This window comes from Dendrobates tinctorius, unplaced genomic scaffold, assembly GCF_039654945.1.
Source record: "Dendrobates tinctorius isolate UK_male_01 unplaced genomic scaffold, ASM3965494v1 ptg000019l, whole genome shotgun sequence".
In the NCBI taxonomy this organism is placed as follows: Eukaryota; Metazoa; Chordata; class Amphibia; order Anura; family Dendrobatidae; genus Dendrobates; species Dendrobates tinctorius.
In genome coordinates this window covers 35,928,823-35,951,984 of record NW_027361687.1, presented here as the reverse complement: position 1 = coordinate 35,951,984, position 23,162 = coordinate 35,928,823, and the positions used below count along the sequence as shown (strand labels likewise).

The 23,162-nt window shown below is 46.3% G+C and overlaps 1 protein-coding gene across 1 annotated transcript in view; it reads left to right on the top strand.

Annotated features, from left to right (window-relative positions):
• Positions 1-559: 559 nt before the first annotated feature.
• Positions 560-23,162, top strand: part of LOC141082898 (NACHT, LRR and PYD domains-containing protein 3-like) — a 218,982-nt gene continuing 196,379 nt past the window's right edge. The window contains exon 1 of the mRNA XM_073566931.1: positions 560-927. The gene's annotated coding sequence lies outside the window, so the exon portion shown is untranslated. The remainder of the gene's footprint in view (positions 928-23,162) is intronic.

The following is a 23,162-nucleotide window of genomic DNA, read 5'->3' as shown; positions in this document are numbered from 1 at the left end:
AACGACGTTGGGCAGAATAAAAAATGCAACATGTTGCGTCTAGCGCGTCTAGGCGCACACCTGGAAAAAGCGCATAACGCTGACGAACGCGTGCAAGCGCTACACCATGCGACCGCCATGTTAAACATAGGGGCGCATGCGATAGGGTGCACCCGATGCGCTGCACTAAAAAATGCTAATGTGAAACCAGCCTTAGCTAGTAGTGCTGATGTTGATTCTTAATGTATTATGTATGATATGTATCCCTGATGTACCCTGTATTGACTCAGCGTACATAAATGTTTTTGTTTGTAGTTTTACTGCATCAATATACCACCACGTTCAATAAAATACAGATTCAACCTACAGTCTCCTTATTGGACCCCGGTATAGCGGTTTAGCTGCCTGTTTAAGCTACATGAAGTCTGCTTCAATTAGTGAGGACAGAACACCTTCAGTTGGCCAGTCAGACCCTGCCTATATTCTAAATCATTTTGGTTAAAATTAAGGTCTTGCATGATGACAACTTAATGCACTTTCAGTTCATCAGCAGGTAAATGGCATCACAACAACCAGACAGAAGTAATCACACTCTAAAAAAAAAAGCAAAACTTTTGGTCTCCACTGTGTGAACAGTCTCCTTTGCATATACACATGCACTGTAATAAGGGTGGTGGGCACTCCTCCTCTCTTTCCTCCCTTCTCTCTCACCCTCCCCAGTACATGTGCACACGCTCAGTTACTTTCTGCTAAAACAGAGGCTGGAAACATGCGGCCGATCCTATATGCACATAGGGGCCTGGAGGGACGAGAATATTAATGGGATTCTTAGGAAACATTTTGCGTCTTATGCTGAGATTGAGTTTGTAAAAAATCCTATTATTTTGGATATCAGAGAGCTTGGAGCCGGGAGAGGAGCAGCAGCAAAGTCCTGAAGACTGTTGGGCGGTGAGATGATACTTATTCTTCTACTTTACTTGTTTACTTAGATTAATGTTTGTAAATCCACGGTCCAATGTGAACAGCGGCCTCCCGACTGTGCCCAGACAGCAGGAAAAACGAGGATCTGGCAAAGATTGTGCCGGAGATAAACATCCTGCTCCTTCCCATTAAAGGACACCTCCATATAAACAGAGCCTTCATATTTAGGGTGGGAGACATAAGAGGCAGCAGGCAAGAAGCTAGAAAGGAAGTAAAGGTCGCTGTAGACTAGAGACGCCCCACCCTGCCGTCCTTTACAATATTTGCTGCAGCTGATAAATTCTACAAACTGTGGGACTTTCATAGAAGACGTTACTTATCTATCCAACCATATGTGTATGGCGTCAGGGGTAAAGGACAAGGCGCCGTCATCGAGCCCAAACCCCTCACCATGCTCTCCAGACCCTCATAACAGTTTCTGATACTTTTTAGAACTCGAAAAAATCACAAAAATTCATCAAATTGAAAATTCCCCCTGAAACCTTAATCACTTGGGTGAGATGTGCCTCCCCCACCCCGAAAAAAGATGGGGACCAGAGTACAATTTTTGCAAAACGTATTGACTTTCAAAACAGTTTTTTAGCTGTGGTTTTGGCATACTAGATTTGTCTCTCGTCCATGCTGATAAATTTTAGTGTTGCAAAAAAATCAGGTTTTGGCACAAAAAACGCAGCAAAACATGATACCTGCGTTTTTGGCACTTTTTTTTAGCATTTTTTGCAACCCATTCAAGTCAATGGGTGGAAAAACGCTGAAAGAAGTGACATGCTCTATGTCCAAAAAACCATGCAAAGCACAAAATACCGATGACAAAAAAAAAGTGTGCGCGCCAGATTTCTGAAATCTCATAGGCTTTGCTGATACTGTAAAACACAACAGAAAATTATCATAAAACAAAATGCAGCAAAAACGCCTAGTGTGAACTTAGACCCAATCAGTTTCTGCAGAGCACGGACCGAACAGTCAACACAGGGGAAGCATTTCTCATCCATAACAATAACTATGTGACAGATGTTGAAGATTTCTTCTCCTGATGTAATGTGAATAAGGGCATGTTCCCACGGGCAGAAATCGGCAGCGCTTTGGATGCAGCACATGTCCGCTCCATCCAAAGCGCTGCCGGCTTTTGAACGCTGGTGATTCCGCATGTGTTCATTGAACCATGCGGAATCACCATATCCTATACATTGGACGGTGATATTTATATTGCGGAGGCCGAGGGTCTCCACAAGATAAATAGACATGCTGCAGTCTGGAAAGACATGCCGCATGTCCGTTTACGCAGGGATGCCGGAGGCGTCCCTGCACACATAGAGGAGATGGCATTTCATGAAATCCCATCCACTATGCTGTAACATCTGGCCACTGCGGGGTGAACACTGCGGCTGTATGCAGCGTTCAACCCGTAGCGTTTACTGACCGTGGGAACATAACCTAAGGCTTTGTTGACATGTTGTGGATTGTAAGCATTTTTGCCGCGATTTTCCGCTGAGAAAACCATTACAAAATTGTCCTATGTGACGCGGCCCGCAGGCCGGTAACTAATACAATAAGACAAGGGAATAGGGAAAACCTTGGTAACAATAACAATGGTGGCCCTGCGATAGGGAACGGGGAAGTGGAGACCTCCTGCACTGCCCTGAGTCAGTGTCTCTAAACTCCTAACGTTCCCTAGGCCGGTTCCGCACCGGGCGCCGATCAGGAACCTAAAAACCCTGACTCGCCCTGTACCTAAACCCTTACTAGAGAATTGGTCGGTGCGGAAACTAATCCCACCACTGCACTAAACACACACAAGGAAAAGTGATGAAACGGGAACACCACTTAGCTTTGCTCTGTTGCTTACTCTCCCAGCAACAGAGCCCACCACCTGCGTGCATCTTTTCCTCCACCGTGTCCGACATCTGGGTGCACTGTCCAGAAACGGATCTTCTCAGCACCATAGTGCATGCATGCCTTGGAGCAAACAGAGTCCACACCTGTGTGCAGCTGTCCCGAAACAGAGTCCAGCAAATGAGTCCAGCTTTTCTGCCAAACAGTCCAACATTTTGAATCCAGCTTTCCGCAACCAAGTCCAGCATTCTGAGTGCATCTCTACACCATAGCTGCCACTCCACCAAGCAATGCAAGCCCTCCCTGCAGACACCATAGCTGACACTCCACCAATCCATGCCAGCCCTCCTTGCAGACACCATAGCTGCTACTCCAGCACTCTGACTGGGCTGCCCGTGACTCTCCTTCAGCTCCCTTCTTTACCCTGGCTTGCTTGCAAAAGAGGAACTATCACCAACAGTGATTAACACACCTGATACTCTCGTATAGAGCAATCACACCTGTTACATAATCACGTGCACAAACTAAGGTAACCAGAGTGCAATGCCAAAGGGAAAAAAAGGTTACTTTGTGCATTTAATCTGTCAGATCCAACCTGGATCGTGACAGCTGATACTAGAGGAGGTCTGAAGACACAGTGCTGATACTACAAGAGCAGGTCTGCAGACAGTGCTGATAATACAGGAGGAGGTCTGCAGACACAGTGGTGATACTATGGGAGGAGGTCTGCAGACAGTGCTGATACTAAAGGAGGAGGTCTGCATACACAGAGCTGACACTACAGGATGAGGTTGGCAGACATTGCTGATACTGCAAGAGCAAATCTGCAGATTCAGTGATGATACTACAGGACGAGGGCTGTAGACAGTGCTGATACTGCAGGAGTAGGTCTGCAGGCACAGTGCTGATACTACAGGAGGCAGTCTGCAGAAATACTGCTGATACTATGGGAGGAGATCTGTAGACACAGTCCTGATACTGCAGTAGGAGGTCAGCAGACACAGCGCTGATACTACATGGGCCGTTGCTCATTCTACATCTATATCCTGTGGAAGAGTGAAAAAATAAGTACACCCCCTGAAGCAGTCGCTCATGCAACCACCTTTAGCAGCAATAACTTGTAGTAATATTTCTGTGTGACTTTATCAGTGTCTCACATAGTCCTAGATTTTGTATTACTCTACTACCAAACATTGCATGAGGTTTGTGACCATTGGTTTGTGCACAGGTCGCTTATGGTCCCAGTACAGTAGGCCTATTTGGTCGAGGTGTGGACCTTGACATTGCAATCCTGTGATCTTTTTATTTCTCAGCCTTGGTAATGCAGAGTTGATGGTGTGCTTTGGATCATTGCACTCTTACATTTTGGCCAAGGTTTAAGTTTTTAAATAGGTGGCCTCACATTTCACTACGACTGGGTAATTTTGAAAAAAAAAAAAACACTTAAAGGGAACCTGTCAGTAGGATTGTGCTCAGTAACCTACAGACAGTGTCAGGTTGACGCAGTTATACTGATTACAATTATACCTGGTGATGAAATCCGTGTTGTGTTTGTTGTTTAATCTGTATTTGTAGTTTTTAGTTAATGAGATTCTCGTTCTCCGGGGTGGGAGTGTTGGTGTTCTGTGGGTGGGTCTTTATGTGGAGCTCTGATTACATATGCATCAGTGTGGGCTTATGATAGGTCACTGAGCCTTCACTGACCTGCCCCCTATTTTACATACTGAATAAAATATGATTTGAAAAAAAAAAATCTAATTCATGAGGCAAGCACCGCCAGGTTTGTAGCATGATACGGGTGATAATATGCATATTTTCATTTTATTTACACATATAGCTTTGTTTAACCCCTTAGTGACCGAACCAATTTTCACCTTAATGACCAGGCCAATGTTTGCAATTCTGACCACTGTCACTTTTTGTGGTAATAACTCTGAAACGCTTCAACGGATCCCGCTGATTCTGAGTCAGTTTTTTGTGACATATTGCACTTCAATATAACTTGCATTTATATTTGAAAAAAAAAAAAATTTGGTAAAAGTTTTGATAATTTGGCAATTATCAAGCTTTTAATTTTTGTGCCCTTAAATCAGAGAGTTATGTCACACAAAATAGTTAATAAATAACATTTCCCACATGTCTACTTTTCATCAGCACAATTTTTGAAACATAATTTTTTTGTTAGGAGGTTATAAGGGTTAAAAAGTTGTCCAGTGATTTCTAATTTTTCCAACAAAATTTGAAGTGAGTTTTGGGGGTAAAAATGACAGAAAATGCCCAAAAGTGATACCATTCTAAAAACTGCATGAAAAAAGGTTCTCCAGCATGGTCAGGAAATGCTTAGCTACTTACTGGTAGCGGTGTTTTTCAGGAGCACACGACAGCACCACGATAGAGGGGATCCGCCCTTCGGGGACAGGAAACCTACAGACACAAAAAAGGCTGCCCTCTCCCTTGCTTCAGTTGGATAACATGAGAGGACCTCCCTGGTTAGTAGCAATTTTATAAATATATATACATCCAATTAAATACTCTTCACACCCGTGCCTAAGGTGTAACTCCCGAGCAAAAAAGGTGCTGGTCCATAAGTGAGAAAACGAAAGAAAAAAGGGAGGGAATGGAAAGGTGCTATCATGTGCTCCTGAAAAATACCGCTACCGGTAAGCAGCTAAGCATTTATTCAGTCGCCACGACAGCACCACAAGAGAATTACAGAGATTTAAAGAGCCTAGGGAGGGACAGCTGCCTCAAGCACCTTTCTCCCAAACGTGAGATCGGAGGAGTCACCCGAATCCAACCTATAGTGTTTGAAGAATGTAAATGGAGAGGACCACATAGCTGCCTTACAAATGTCCTCGATGGATACCTCCGAGCATTCTGCCCATGACATCGCCACAGCTCGAGTGGAGTGTGCTATTACGCCTTCCGGAGCTTCTGCGCCACCTGCTGTATAAGCCAGAGAAATTGCCTCCCTAATCCACCTGGCTAAAGTGTTTTTGGACACCCTAAGACATTTCCTAACTCCCTGAAAGGAAACGAATAGGGATTTGTCCCTCTTCCAAGAGTCAGTGGCCCTAATATACGTACTTGGAGGCTTCTTCTTACGTCTAGTGAGTGAAGTTTTTTCTCTGACTGGCTAACAGGGTTCGGGCAGAAGGAAGGAAGGACTATCTCTTGTAATGAAACTTTGAGGCAACCTTGGGCAGATACAAGCGGTCTGGTTTTAGTACGACTCTGTCTTCTCTAAACGGAGTATACGGGGGAAGTCTAGAGAGAGCCTGTAGATCACTAACCCTCCTGGCAGATGCCAGTGCGACCAGTATGGCAGTTTTGAAGGATAGGATCCTAATAGGGGCAGAATCATTAGGCTCAAACGGGGCTTCTGCTAAAGCTGATAGCACCAAGTTCAGATCCCAGGGAACTAACTTCCTTTTAATGACGGGTCTGGACCTCGCTGCTGCCTTTATGAATCTGGATACCCAGTAGTTGCTCGCTAGGTTACAGTTGTATAATGCCCCTAGGGCTGAAACCTGGACTCTGAGTGTGTTTGTGGTAAGACCCATCTCTAATCCCTTCTGTAGAACTCCAAAACCTGGTTAATATGGAGTCTCTGACCAACCTCCGCCCCCGAGGCTGACAAGAATTTTTTCCAAATTCTGACATAGATGTTTGTCGTGGAATGTTTTCTGCTTTTTAATAGAGTGTTGACTAACCCCCGGGAGAAGCCCTTCCCACTCAGTAGTGCCCCTTCAAATTCCATGCCGCTAGATGTAGATTGGACACATGCGGATAGAATACTGGACCCTGGGAGAGGAGATCTGGGAGCTCCAGGAGAATCCATGGCTGGGTCACAGACATCTTCCTCAGCCAGGGAAACCACGGTCTCCTGGGCCAGAATGGAGCTATCAGGAGTATGCGGGCCTTGTCTTCTCGAATCTTCCTCAGCACTATCGGTATTAGATTCAGTGGGGGGAAGGCGTAAGAGAGGTCGAAGTTCCACGGGATCAGGAGAGCGTCCACTGCGTGTGGGTCTTCTCTGGGGTCCAAAGAACAAAACTGATGTAGCTTCTTGTTCTTTCTGTTGGCAAACAGGTCTATTTCTGGAGACCCCACATGCGCATGATCTGTTCGAAGACGGCCCTGTTTAGTACCCAGTCTCCTTGTTTGAGCATGTTGCGGCTTAGAAAATCGGCCGTAATATTGTGTTTCCCTTTTATATGGAGGGCTGTAAGGGATAGAAGATGAACCTCGGCCATCTGAAAGATACGATTTGCCACCTCCATTAATGCCCTGGAGCGCATTCCCCTTTGATGGTTAACGTAGGCTATGGTTACTTGATTGTCTGAGAGAAGTCTGACGTGACGGCCCTGTAGGGACATAAGGAAACCACTTAAGGCCTGCTCTACCGCTAGTAACTCCTTTATATTGAATGAGTAGTCCTGCTCCTGTGGCGACCATACCCCCTGGACCCACATCTCCCCCATATGCGCCCCCCAACCCCTGGGGCTAGCATCTGTGGTTATGACTCGGGAGATATGATTTTCCCAAGGAACCCCTCTATGCAGGTTTGGTATGTGAGTCCACCACCGTAGAGAATGTACTGACTCATGGGACAGTGTAAATTTTTTCTCTAGTTGACCTTCTAGACAACAAGTGTTGTGTAACACATCCCACTGCAGGGACCTGGTGTGTTATTGGGCCCAGAGAACCGCTGGTATACATGAAGTGAGTGAGCCCAATAGTGACATTGCCCCCCTTAGCTTGACCGAAGGGTTCTGTATTGCCCTGAGTGTTTGTCGCTGAATACTGTCCACTTTAGATTCTGGTAACCGACATTCCTGTAACCTGGAATCTATTAGAAGACCAAGGAACTGCTGCGCTTCAAGGGGTTGCAACTGCGATGTTTTGAAATTAATAATCCATCCCAACTCTTGAAGGCTGGATACTACCTTCTGTAGTTGTGCTGTGCAATGTGATTCTGAGTGTCCTACAATTAGCAGGTCATCTAAATAAGGGATCACGAGAATATCCTGTTCTTGTAAATAAGCCATAACTTCCGCCATTATTTTAGTGAAAACTCGTGGTGCTACAGCAACCCCGAAGGGAAGTGCTCTGAATTGGAAGTGGCTTACTATTCCCCCCAATGAAACCGCTACTCTTAGAAACCGCTGGTGATCTACGTGTATTGGAAAGTGATAATAAGCGTCCTTAAGATCTAAGACTACCATGAAAAATCGTTAAACAGCAACTTTATGGCAGATTTAACTGACTCCATTTTGAAGGTGCGAATGAAAATACATTTATTGAGGCCTTTAAGATTTATGATGGTACGGAAGGAGCCATCAGGCTTTTTGACCAAGAAGAGGGGGGAATAAACTCCCTTACCTTTTTGTACCTCTGGGACTTTCACCAGGACTCCCTTTTGCTGAAGTTCCCGGATCTCAGACTCTAACGCCGTTTGTTCTGTAGAAGAAGAACGAACGGGAGTCAAAATAAATCGGTTAATAGGCATTTCCCGGAACTCAAATTTTAGCCCTGTCTTAATGACGCTCCGGATATAGTGGCTATTTTAAATATTTGTCCAGGCCGGATAGAAGTGCAAAAGCCTGCCTCCGACCTGGTCCGTCAGTCATTGCGGCTTTCTGCGGTCACGAGAGGAAAACATATATCCTCTACCTCCTGCTGGTGTCGTCTCTCGTTCTTTTTCTATTTGACCTTCGGTCGAACCACCTTCTGTTATAGTCCCACCTGTAAAAAGGTCTTCCCAAGTAAGGGAACCGTTTTTTGCTGTTGCCCGCTTTCTCCAACAGCTCGTCTAGCACTGAGCCAAATAGGTGTTCACCTTCACAGGGGATGTTGCACAGCGGTGACCTGGCCTGCATGTCCCCTGGCCGACTCCAGCCATATGGCTCTGCGGGCGGCATTAGACAAGGCCGCTGACCTGGCCGCTAGCCTTACAGAGTCCGCTGATGCGTCTGAAAGAAACGCTGCTGCCCCCTGAATCATAGGAAGGGAGGATAGGATCTCTTCCCTAAGGACCTTGTCCCTGAGCTGTTCTTCTAGGCAATCTAGCCACATCGTCAGAGACCAGGCTATACACATGGCTGCAATAGCTGGCCTAAGAGATCCTGCTGAAGTTTCCCAAGACCCCTTAAGGAACACTCAGCTCTTCTGTCTAGCGGATCTTTTAAACTACCCAAGTCCTCGAATGGTAGAGAGGTTCTTTTACAGGCTTTGGCCACCGCAGCATCTAGTTTGGGGGCTTTTTCCCATGTGACTGATGCTGTTTCCTCGAACGGGTATTTCCTTTTAAATGCTGGCAGTAAGGAACCCTTTCTTTCGGGTCTTTTCCACTCCCGCGTAATCAGGGAACTTATTTTGTCGATAACTGGGAGGATCTACAAGACTTCCTGTCCAGTCCTTTAAACATAAGATCTTGTATGGAACTTTCTGACTGGGGCTCCTCGATCCATAGTGGTGTTCTCCGCTTTCACTAGCCGGTTTACCTGGTCAAGCGGAAAACATGGGCGACCTGCTCTTGCCTCTGAGGATGACGAGGATGAAGGGGATTAATCTGACCTCAGTTCCCTTGAGTCGCTCCCTGAATCTGAAAACTGGAGCCCGGGTTCTGCCTCGCTAACCCGTCTTTCCTGTGACAGGGCTTTAACGGAACCCTTAACCTCCTGTCTAACCAACTCCCTCAGAGTGGTGGTCAGGTCGGGGGTCTACTCCGCTATTAGGCTCTGCATAGTTTCTTCCCGTGGCCCTCAGGGAGAGGATCCCCACATTCGGCACACTCCTTGTGTTTGGTCTTAGCGGAACTCTTTTGTCCCTGCTAAATTAGGAGAGCGGGAACATAAGGGGAGACAATACATCACCAAGTGAACCTTCACGAAGATCACTTACCCCCTGCCTGTAGTAAGTGGTACCGAAGTCTGCGGGGGTCCTTCTTAGCCGATGAAGTGTCTCTGCGGCTTGAGGACCTGCCGGACTTAGCCTTCTCTTTTTGACTGGCCCTAGCTTCTGTAAGGCGGCTACTGCCACTAGACCGCCGATGCGAAGCTGAAGTGCGGGGCTTTTCCTGTTGCGGGTGCTCTGGCGATGCTGCTGCTTGTTCCAGTGAATCCATTATGCACAATGGTCTTGGAGCACCTGGACGCCCATGCGGCACTTTTAAATAGCCGGCCTCCCCGGTCGGTACCTGCCCCGAATGGTGCCAGCAGGCTAAGCCGAGGCCTGCCCGCTACAGTAATGCGCATTGGGGATGCCCATACCCCCCCGGACTGCGATGCTCGTCCGTGGGCATCAGCACATCCCCCCGCCGGTGCCTACCCGGCCCAGTGCCGCATCCTGGAACGCCGTTGGCCCCACAGCGCATGCCCGGCCGCATCATCGGACCTCGCCGCCGACCGCCCCTTCCTGATGCACCACAGCAATCGCGCCCCGACGGCGACGGGCATACGCCGAGACCACACAGCTAGCCTCACCACGTGAGACGGAGGAGCACTCACCCCGGACGCCACCAGCAGGCCCCGGCCCGAAGGAGGGAGGCCCTGCGCATGTACTTACCTCCCCCTGAAGGGTGCTTTACCCTGCTTCCGCTTCACTAACAGTTCCCCTGCCGTGAGCGCTTCCAGGATACCGGGCAAGCCGCGGCCTGTACCGACCAGCCGGCCTTGGGAATCTTCTTCTGTCGCAGGTATGTCTGAAGAGGTTCGCCTGTCAGCGACAGGAAACCAAACTGAAGTGAGGGAGAGGGCCGCCCTTTTGGGTATGTAGGTTTCCTGTTCCCGAAGGGTGGATCCCCTCTCGTGGTGCTGTCGTGGCGACTGAATAAATAAATCTTTATTATAGAAACATTTAAAAGGACATGTAGTAGATACAATTGGAAGCCCAGGATGGCTAGCGACCGACGTGTTTCGACTGTGAAGTCTTAAGCATGGTCCATGACGATGACCATGATTAAGACCTCATGGTAGAAACACATCTGTCACTAGCCATCCTTGGCTTCCAAGTGTATCCACTACATGTCCTTGTAATGTTTCTATAATAAACGTGAATTTTATTTCCTGACCACGCTGGAGAACCTTTTTCACATTGTTTGCTTCTGCACACCCAGAGCCGGGGCCGTGGGCTCCATCTTCATTTGAAGAATTGATATACGGTAAGCTGACTCTCCTATTCCCTGTCCCTCTATATACAGTATATTCTAAAAACTGCACCCCTCAAGGTGTGCAAAATCACATTTAAGAAGTTTATTAACCCTTCAGGTGCTTCATGAACACTAAAGCAATTTGGAAGGAAAAAATTAATATTTAACTTGTTTCACAAAAAAATTTACTTTAGACCCAAACTTATTTTCACAAGGGTATCAGGAGAAAATGGACCACAAAATTTGTTGTGTAATTTCTCCTGAGAACAACAATACCACATATGTGGGGGACAGCCTCTGTTTGGGCGCATGGCAGGTTTCAGAATGGAGTGAGCACCATTTGACTTTTTGAACGTAAAATTGCCTGGAATTGATGGCGGGCACCGTGTCGTGTTTGGAGATCCACTGATGTGCCTAAACAGTGGTAACCCCACAATTCTGATTCCAAAACTAACACAGCCCTAACCCCAACACCACAACCCTAACCCTAGCCCCAACCGTAACCCCAACCGCAAATGTGGCATCCCCAGGAGTACGGTTGCGACAGTGACCTTACCTCCCTCTAAGGGAGAGTGATGTCATGCCTGGAGGCAGTGAAAGGATCTCTCTATCAGGTAGTTCCAGCACACAACACAGTTCCTACTCCAGGCCAGCAGAGGGAGCTCTAAACCCAACTGCAGAGGAGCTGCTCTCTCTGGTCAGGAGGGGGAAGTTAGAGTGTGGACAGGGAAGCGACAGAACATGTGGAGAAGAGCTGGGGACTGGAGCTATAGCAGAGCTCATCCCCAAGCTGAAGCGCAGAGACCGGATGCCGGAGTCCGAGGCTGTGTGGATACTAAAGGTCCCACAGCAGAAACCGGAGGAATAGAGGCTGCAAATGCTCTGTTCCCAACTGAAACTCGACGACACAGCAGTAACATGTGAGCTAGAGACGCCATTGAGGGCAGTTCAAGAAGGAGGCTACAGCTGCCTGTCATGCGAGTGGAGTTCTAAGTAACGGACAGAAAGAGGAACATGAGTAGAGTTCAGAACCGCAAGTACTTCAGAATAGCGCTAGAAAAGGAGACCGCACAACCCACCTGTATAGAGAGATTCCCAAATTGCTTCCAGGCTAAACAACTCCTGTACCAAATGCAACTTGAACCCTGGACTGTACCTACAAAGCTCCATAAAAGGAAAAGGAAACTCACTCTGTTGCATCCTTTGAATTCTTCCTGCATCACCCTTTCAGCACTGCTACATCCTTTGCTCCACACTACATCACCATCTTTCCCTCCACATCTTTCTTCTGCCCTGGGACAAAGCTCTGCCTGTGGAGAGCTATTCCACCTCTGCTGCATCACACCATCAGTCCCAGAGGATCTGCACTGCAGCGCTGGTCGCCTCTGATCGGATAACACAGGTGGCGTCACGAACTCTTACTACAAAAACTCTTTATTTTTCAATCCCTTGTAAATACACCCCTTTTACTGGACGCCCAGGGCCATGGACTGGGTCACCGCCGCCATGACACTGCCCCTTTAAGAAGCGGCCCGGTACCGAGTAATCTCCACTACCCTGGCGGGCGCTCCACAAAGAATGGAAAAAATACATTTTTTTTATTTTAGTATTTTTATCTAAGGAGGTGACGAAGGGGGGGGTTTGATTTACTATTTTTTTTATTTTGATCACTGTGATAAGGTCTATCACAGTGATATAAATGAACCAATAGGAAAAATCTCCTATTATTGCTGGGTGCTGGCTGGCAGGTCTCGGCCGGCACACTGCGCATGTGCCCTCCATTTTCTTCCAGGAAGATGTCGCGGAGGGCTTGGGGATGGAGCGGGAGGGTCTGGGGATGCCCGAGGTAGCGGGGGGGGCTCGGGGGATCCCATTTCTCTCTCTTCTGGTATGCTAGATTATATCAGAGGGGAGAGAAATTAATGGAAAATCAGACTTTTTTGTGATTGCTGTTATTCGGGTGAATAACGACGATCAAGTGACTGGTGACGGTAAAAGCCGATTTAAAACAGATTCTTTGGGCCCCGGAGATTTCCAATGCTGGGGGGCGCTATACACTTATTTCTCAGCGCTGTTGAAAAACGGCACTGAGGAATAAGTACCCTTAACTGCCACTGTTAAAAGGTGTATCGACGTTCGTTAAGGGGTTATTTTTTTTTAAACAAAATGGCACTGGCGACCGCAGCTGCACAGTAGCATCTATCACATTCTGATAGATGCTACTTTGCAGATGCCACCATCTTGAGAATAATTTTTTTCTCTGCCAAAATGGCCGCGACGGCGCCTGTGCAGTAGTATCTATCGGAACGCGATAGATGCTACAGCGCAGGTGCTGTAGCCGGAGCCATTTTGTTTAAAAAAAAAACCCACAAATTTTTAAACAAAACTATGTGTAATGTGACGCTAGTCACTACTCACGGACAGGCCATGAGGCAGAGGAGTCAGACATTCCGGGGTCAATACAGAGAGTACATAGATAACCAAGGGAAAAGACAAAGGCGTAAGTCAGGTAACAGTCCAGGGTCAATAACAAGAGATAGAAGAGCAAAAGCCAAAGGACAAGACAAAGGGGTAGTCAGAACATGGTCCAAAGGGTCAGGCAGCAGAAGATCAGAACTCAGAGCAACATAATCATGCTAGCGCTCACCAGTACATCTGGCAGGGATCGGGGGCAGACAGCTCAGTTACATAGGTGTGCGATTACCAGAACACAGAACACCTGCAGAAAGTCCCTCACTCCCCAGTCACCGATTGGACAGCAGAGCTGTCCATCAAAGCACCAAAAGCCTAGCAAGCCCCTCTCAGTATTGAACAACTAAACTGTAAATCAAGGCACAGACAGCTCAGCAAGACAGTTTCCATAGCACAGCATAGCAATAATTCACTGAGCAGAGTCGTCGTGACATGTAAATAAAACAAAATATGCATATTTGATGATGAATGTGATTTTTTTTCTATTTCTTAAAACCATATTATATTCAGTATGTAAAATAGGGGGCAGGTCACTGAGGGATCAGCGACATGTCATAATCCATCATTATGAATAGCTAAGCAGAGCACCACATAAAGACCCCCCCACAACCGCCCTCACAGCCCCACCCACAGGCCATGGAGCCCAAGCATATCATTTACTGAAAACTGAAAATAAAGATAACACAACGACCACAAGATGGATTTCATCAACCAAGGTATCATTGTAATCGGTATTTTTACGGCGCCAACCTGGCACTGTCTGTAGGTAACTGTGCACAATCCTGCTGACAGGTTCTCTTTAATAAATGTGCATCAGTGAGCACTCCCTCGTGTGATGTTAGTGAAGCTGCTGTGAGGCAGTGACCCCTCTTAAAGCTAGGGGACACTGTATATGCTCCTCAGGATATGCATGGAGGCATGATGGTGAGTCAGTGACCGGCATCATTATGAATGACCAGTATGCGTCACGTACACCGCCCACCTAAGGGGTGGTTACAGCTACATAATGTGACTAGGGTTTGGGTCACATGGTCTATGTTCTAAGGTCCTGTGAGACAGGAAGGCCTGTGTGTTGGAAGGCCCTAGGAGTGGACTTCCTGAAGAGCACATGGAGGGGCCGTGTATGTGCAGAGTCTGTGATGTCACTGCGTCGGGAAGTTACCATTCTTCTGAGGGTCTGGACTGTCGGGAGTGCCCTGGTCACAAGGACGGTGATCCCAGTAAGACAGCTTCCCCAGGAGAGAGGACTGACAGGAGGTCAGTGTGTGGAGCAGGAGCTCCAGGAAGGTAACTCCAGAAAGGGGGTTATAATAACGGCAGAGAAGTATCTGCCATTGGAACATACTGTCGGTGGTTATTAGGTTCCATTGATGTATATAATGAACTGTTCGTGGTGAGGTTTATGCTCTGGAAAGCAGCGTGGATATGAAATTACTGGTATTGAAAGGTAACTTCACATCTCAGATAGAGAGACGAGTTTGGGAGTACAAATTTATGACGAACTTTGACACTCTCAGTGCTGGAATGAATGTGTCGCATGGATTTATGTCTTTTTACATCAATTAAGGAATTTCCTTTTAAAACCTTGCAGGGCAACACAGAACTAGACCCCAATCAGAGGACCATAAAACATCCAGACTCCTTATCTATGAACTGGTCCAATGTTTATATTTATGTTTCTCCCTCTCCCATATTGATAGTTCTGCTTCACGTCACTTGTCTTATCTATTGCATTTTTTCTAGGCTGTATTGTGCATAAATATGTGACTTCAGATTTTGTATTAGTCTAGCCTGATGAAGAGACCTGAGTAGTCTCGAAAGCTTGCAATGTATTACCATCTTTTCAGTTAGCCATTAAAAGGTATCAACTACTGAGGACTCTCAATCCTGAATTTTTTTATGCTCTGGAAATAAACCGGATAGACTGTGTGAGAAAAACGTGCTGATGTGCTTTAATCTCGTTGCCAAGCGAGTGTCCCCCAACACACTCAGTAACCGCTGTCTTATGCCGAGATCACACTACTGTGTGTGATGCGAGAAACTCGCACAAGTCTCTCGAATCAACACCTGGCGCTGCCGCCGGCACTCGTGACCGGAATGTGCGGCTGCATAGAAATACATCCAGCCACAGCTCCAGTCCTGAGTGTCGGCGGCAGTACCGGGTGTTGATGTGAGAGACTCATGAGAGTTTTTTGCATCACATACGGTAGTGTGATTCCGGCCTTACACTGCATATAGGCGCATTTTTGCCTGTGTGCGCACATAAACTATATTAACCCCTTTAGGGTTTGCGTGTTAATGACCGGGCCAATTTTTACAATTCTGACCACTGTCCCTTTATGAGGTAATAACTCTGGAACACTTCCATGGATCCCGGTGATTCTGACAATGTTTTCTCGTGACATACTTTACTTCATGATAGTGGTAAAATTTCTTTGATATTACTTGCGTTTATTTGTAAAAAAAAAACAAAAAACGGAAATTTGGCGAAAATTTTGCAATTTTCCAACTTTGAATTTTCATTCCCTTAAATAAGAGAGATATGTCTCAAAAAATACTTAATAAGTAACATTTCCCACATATTTACTTTACATCAGCACAATTTTGGAACACAATTTTTTTTTTGTTTGGAAGTTATAAGGGTTAAAATTTAAACAGCGATTTCTAATTTTTACAACACCATTTTTTTTTAGGGATCACATCACATTTGAAGTCACTTTGAAGGGTCTATATGATAGAAAATACCCAAAAGTGACAGCATTCTAAAAACTGCATCCCTGAAGGTGCTCAAAACTACATTCAAGAAGTTTATTAACCCTTCAGGTGCTTCACAGGAATGTTTTGGAATGTTTAAAAAAAAAATGAACATTTAACTTTTTTTCACAACAAATTTACTTCAGATCCAATTTATTTTTATTTTACAAAGAGTATCAAGAGAAATTGGACCCCAAAAGTTGTTGTGCAATTTCTCCTGAGTACGCTGATATCCCAGTTATGCAGGATAACCACTGCTTGGGCGCATAGCAGAGCTCGAAAGGGAAGGAGTGCCGTTTGACTTTTCAATGCAAAATTGGCTGGAATTGAGATCGGACGCCATGTCACGTTTGGAGAGCCCCTGATGTGCCTAAACAGTGGAAACCCCCGACAAGTGACACCATTCTGGAAACTAGACTCCCCCAATGAATTTATCTTGATGTGTGGTGAGCACTTTGAACCCCCTAGTGCTTCACAGAAGTTTATAACTTAAAATGCAAAAATAAAAAATTATATTTTTTCCACCAAATGATCTTTTTGCCCCGATTTTTCATTTTCCCAAGGGTAACAGGAGAAATTGGACCCCAAAAGTTGTTGGGCAATTTGTCCTGAGTATGCTTATACTCCATGTGTGGGGGTAAACCACTGTTTGAGCGCATGGCAGAGCTCGGAAGGTAAGGAGTTCTAGTTTACTGTCATGGCTTGCAGGTGCCATGACCCACTGTGAGAGTCTATGAGGTGCCAAAACAGCAGAATCCCCCATAAGTGACCCCATTTAACGATCTACACCTCTCAATGAATTCATCTAGGGGTGCAGTGATCATATTGACACCATGGGTGTATCACAGAATTTTAGACCATTGGGCAGTGAGGGCAAAATAACTTCGTTTTTACCACCAAAATTTTGTTTTATTATTATTATGCATTTATATAGCGCCATTTATTCCATGGCGCTTTACATGTGAAAAGGGGAAATATAGACAAGTATAATAAACATGTGTAAGACAAGGGACACACAAGTACATAAGGAGAGGGGACCCTGCCCGCGAGGGCTCACAGTCTACAGGGATGGGTGAGGATACAGTAGGAGAGGGTAGAGCAGGTCATGTGGTGGTTCAGTAGACCGAGGATCATTGCAGGCTGTAGGCTTGTCGGAACAGGGGGGTCTTCAGGTTCTTCTTGAAGGTTTCTGTTGATGGTGAGAGTCTGATGTGTTGCGGCAGAGAGTTCCAGAGTATGGCGGAAGCATGTGAGAAGTCTTGTATGCGGTTGTGGGAAGAAGAGATAAGGGGGGAGTAGAGAAGGAGATCTTGAGATGATCGAAGGTTGCATGCGGGTAGGTACCTAGAGACCATGTCACAGATGTATGGAGGAGACAGGTTGTGGATGGCTTTGTATGTCATGGTTAGGGTTTTGAATTGGAGCCTCTGGCAATAGGAAGCCAGTGAAGGGCCTGGCATAGGGGGGAGGCTGGGGAATAGCGGGGAGACAGGTGGATTAGTTGGGCAGCAGAGTGTAGGATGGACTGGAGCGGAGCCACAGTGCTAGAGGGGAGGTCAGAGAGTAGGAGATTGCAGTAGTCGAGGCGGGAGATGATAAGAGCATGCAATAGTGTTTTTGTGGTTTCGTGGTTGAGGAATGAGCGGATCCGGGAAATATTTTTGAGTTTAAGGCGGCAGGAGGAGGCGAGGGCTTGGATATGTGGTTTGAAAGAGAGTGCAGAGTCGAGGATCACCCCAAGGCACCGAGCGTGCGGGACTGGGGAAAGATTAGTGAAAGATTTTACATTTTCACAAAAGAAGTGTGTAAAAATGGCAACAAATTTTGTCCCACAATTTCTACTGAACGTGGCAATACCCCCCCATATGTGAATTAAAATATACTCAAGGAAAAAGTGCAGTATCAAGATGTCAATTCAGCACTAATAAGCACACATGGAATATAAAAGAGACCACTCGGCACAATAAGATAAAAACAATGAAACACCGAGGAAATGTCCAAAATTTATTTATTAATAATTATCATATATGTAAATTAATAAAATGTGTATAAAAGAGAAAGGGGGCCAATGCCATGGATAGGGCACAACCGGGGACCAGAGTTTATAATAACATACAGATACATATATACAGGTACATTATATTAATAAAAAATATATTTAATGAATATAGATATACAGGGCCGGACTGGGACCAAAAAGCAGCCCTGGCACAAAAAAAACTCACCAGCCCACATACAATGAATGTCCTCACTGCACACACAAGGCTGCAGTGCTAACCACAGAGCCACCGTGCTGCCCCATTACACACTCGCACACACTACAGATACCGCACACACATTACACACTCACACAATACAGATACCGCACACACACTTCAGATACCGCACACACATTACACACTCACACACTACAGATACCGCACACACATTACACACTCACACACTACACATACTGCACACACACTACAGATACCGCACGCACATTACAGATACCGCACACACATTACACACTCACACTACAGATACCGCACACACTACAGATACTGCGCACATATTACACACTCACACACTACAGATACCGCACACACACTACAAATACCGCACACACATTACACTCACACACTACAGATACCGCACACACACTACAAATACCGCACACACATTACACACTCACACACTACAGATACCGCACACACACTACAGATACCGCACACACATAACAGACTCACGCACTACAGATACCGCACAAACATTACAGATACCGCACACACATTACAGATACCACACACATTACACACTCACACACTACAGATACCGCACAGACACTAGATACCGCACACACATTACATACTCACACACTACAGATACCGCACACACACTACAGATACCACACACACATTACACACTCACACACTACAGATACCGCACACACACTACAGATACCGCACACACATTACAGATACCGCTCACACACTACAGATACCACTCACACACTACAGATACCGCACACACACTACAGATACTGCGCACACATTACACACTCACACACTACAGATACCGCACACACACACTACAGATATCGCACACACATTACAGATACCGCACACACATTACACACTCACACACTACAGATACCGCACACACATTACACACTCATGCACTACAGATACCGCACACACACTACAGATACCGCACACACATTACAGACTCACGCACTACAGATACCGCACACACATTACAGATACCACACACATTACACACTCACACACCACAGATACCGCACAGACACTACAGATACCGCACACACTACAGATACCGCACACACATTACACACTCACACACTACAGATACCGCACACACATTACATACTCACACACTACAGATACCACACACACATTACAGACTCACGCACTACAGATACCGCACACACATTACAGATACCACACACATTACACACTCACACACCACAGATACCGCACAGACACTACAGATACCGCACACACTACAGATACCGCACACACATTACACACTCACACACTACAGATACCGCACACACATTACATACACACTACAGATACCGCACACACACTACAGATACCGCATACACATTACACACTCACACACTACAGATACCGCACACACACTACAGATACCGCATACACATTACACACTCACACACTACAGATACTGCACACACACTACAGATATCGCACACACATTACACACTCACACACTACAGATATCGCACACACATTACACACTCACACACTACAGATACTGCACACACACTACAGATATCGCACACACATTACACACTCACACACTACAGATACTGCACACACACTACAGATATCGCACACACATTACACACTCACACACTACAGATACCGCACACACATTACACACTCACACACTACAGATACTGCACACACACTACAGATACCGCAGACACATTACACACTCACACACTACAGATACCGCACACACACTACAGATACCGCACACACATTACACACACACACTACAGATACCGCACACACATTACACACTCACACACTACAGATACTGCACACACACTACAGATACCGCTCACACACTACAGATACCGCACACACACTACAGATACCGCTCACACACTACAGATACCGCACACACATTACAGATACTGCACACACAAGCATTACACACTTACATACTACAGATACCGCACACACATTACACACACACACTACAGATACCACACACATGTATTACTTACACACACACACACACACACACTCTCTCTCTTCTGTGGTGCAGAGGAGCCTGATGTCCATATGCAGCTCCTCAGGTTCTAGTGCTCACAGCAGCTCTGTCCCGTCACCTCCCCCGATGCAGATCAGAGCAGAAGACTATGTCACCGTGCTGACTTGAGCTGCTTCCCTAGCTCTCCCTGGAAGCACAGCACTCACAGGCAGGTATTACCTTTAATCTTGCATGCTGCTGGTTCTCTCCACTGTTCTCTGACACTGGTACTTTCCAGCGTCAGACAGAGGCATGAGTCCTGTGCGTGCTGCGGTGGCCTTTTCAAACTTCTGACAAGGTCCAGTGTGCGGCGCGAGCTCTCCTGCTTGCCTGCACTGAGGAGGGCAGCAGCGGCGCACACAGTCACGGACGTGGGGCCCGCTCACGCACTGACAGCGGCAGATGTGGCCCTTGTCAGCGCATGCATAACACACATGGATGTCATCTACGTAACATGCATCGGCGCCGGGGAAGAAGCATTACAGTAAGCACTGTTCCCCTGCGAAGGGTGCTGAACACTGCTCTCATCATTCTCCCCTGCTTGTGCTGATCACTGTCAGCGCTGCAATCAGGGCACACTGACCTGAAAATCTTCCTGATCATGCACTGCGCTTGACAGGAAGTTTCTTAGCTCTGGTAACCCAGATGTCGTCATGACGGGTAACCATGGCAGCGATCGGGACCCCGCGTCATGCCGCGGGGTCTCCGAACCAAATGCAGAGGGTCTGTCACCACATTTTAAGAGCTATAATTTTTCCATATTTTGGTCTACAGAGTCATGTGAGGTCTTGTTTTTTGCAGGACGAGCTGACATTTTTATTTGTACCATTTTTTGGGCACATGAAATTTTGTAATCACTTTTTGTTCTGATTTTTTTAGGAGGCAGAATGGACAAAAACCAGCAATTCATGAATGTCTTTTGGGGGGGGGGTGTTTATACCGTTCTGCCTGTGGTAAAATTGATAAGGCAGTTTTATTCTTTGGGTTAGTACGATTACAGCAATACCGCATTTATATTTTTTTTATGTTTTGGCGCTGTTATACAATAAAAACTATTTTATATAAAAAACAACTATTTTGACATCACTTTTTATTCTGAGAGCTATAACATTTTTATTTTTCCGGTGATGGAGCTGTATGGGGCCTTGCTTTTTGCGGGACGTTTTAAGCAGTACCATGTTTATTTACATCCTTCTTTTTGATTGCGTGTTATTCCACTTTTTGTTCAGTGATGTGATGATAAAGCATTGTTTTTTGCCTTTTTTTATGGTATTCACTAAAGGGGTTAACTAGTGGGACAGTTTTGTAGGTTGGGTCATTACGGACGCAGCAATACCAAAAATTACTGTTAAGAAGGGCATAAAATGGAGGGAGGTGCTGTGCAGAGGGGGGGAATGAGTGGAGGGGCTGTGTGGATGGTGGGCGGTAAAATGATATGAAAGCTGTGCTGATGAGGGAATAAAATAAGTTGAGGGTCTGTGTAGATGGGGGAATAAAATGAAATGAGGGTCTGTGCTAATGGGGGGAATAAAATCAGTGTAGGGGCTGTGGTGATAGAGGGAATAAAATTAGGTGAAGGGCTGTGCTAATGAGGGAGAATAAAATGAGGTGAGGAGCTGTGCTAATGGGGGGAATAAAATGAGATGAGGAGCTGTGGAGATGGGGGAATAAACTGATGGGCTGTGTAGATGGGATTCATAAACTGACTGTCTGTCCTCGGGCTACACACGGAACATAAACATACAACAAAATTACATAACATTTAACCTGGGTATGGGTGAACAGTCCCAGTAACTGAGTTGAGGCGTGGATTACAGCCCAAAACCACTTCCGATTGGTTGGATCGTCCCTGAGTGCAGCTGCAGGGCACACAGACCATAATAGAAAATTCACTGCACTGGCTGTTTTAGATGGCTTCCTGCCAAGGCATGATGAACAGATTTTTCTTCTCAAGTTTAAGAGTCTTTACAAGAGTTCTTGTAGTAGAAAATATATAACTACTAGTGTTGAACATTCCGATACCGCAAGTATCGGGTATCGGCCGATACTTGCTGTATCGGAATTCCGATACCGACTTCCGATATTTTTTCAATATCGGAATTCGGCATCGGAATCGGAAGTTCAGTTGATTGACGGCCTGACGTCATCATGATGCGCGGTGTGTGCGCATCATGATGCGCCGTCATTTCGGGCCTTCCGGGGGTCTCTGCCGGCCTGCCGGGGGGCTGTGCCGGCCTGCCGGGGGGCTGTGTGGACTGCCCGGGGTCTCTGCCGGCCTGCCGGGGGGCTGTGCCGGCCTGCCGGTGGTCTGTGCACCCTGTGGGGGTCTGTACCGGCCTGCCGGGGGGCTGTGCCGGCCTGCCGGGGGGCTGTGCTGATGTCCGGGGGTCTGTGCAAGCATCGTCCGATGGGACTACAAGTCCCATCGGGCGATGCCTGCTACCATGACAGTGATTGACACATTAGCCAATGATGGGACAGTAGTAGTCCCATCATCCGGCTAATGTGTTAAATGTTAAAAAAAAAAAAAAATACTACATACATACTACATGCATGCTACATACATACTACATGCTACATACATACTACATATATACTACATACATACTACATACATGCTACATACATACTACATGCATGCTACATACATACTACATGCTACATACATACTACATGCATGCTACATACATACTACATACATGCTACA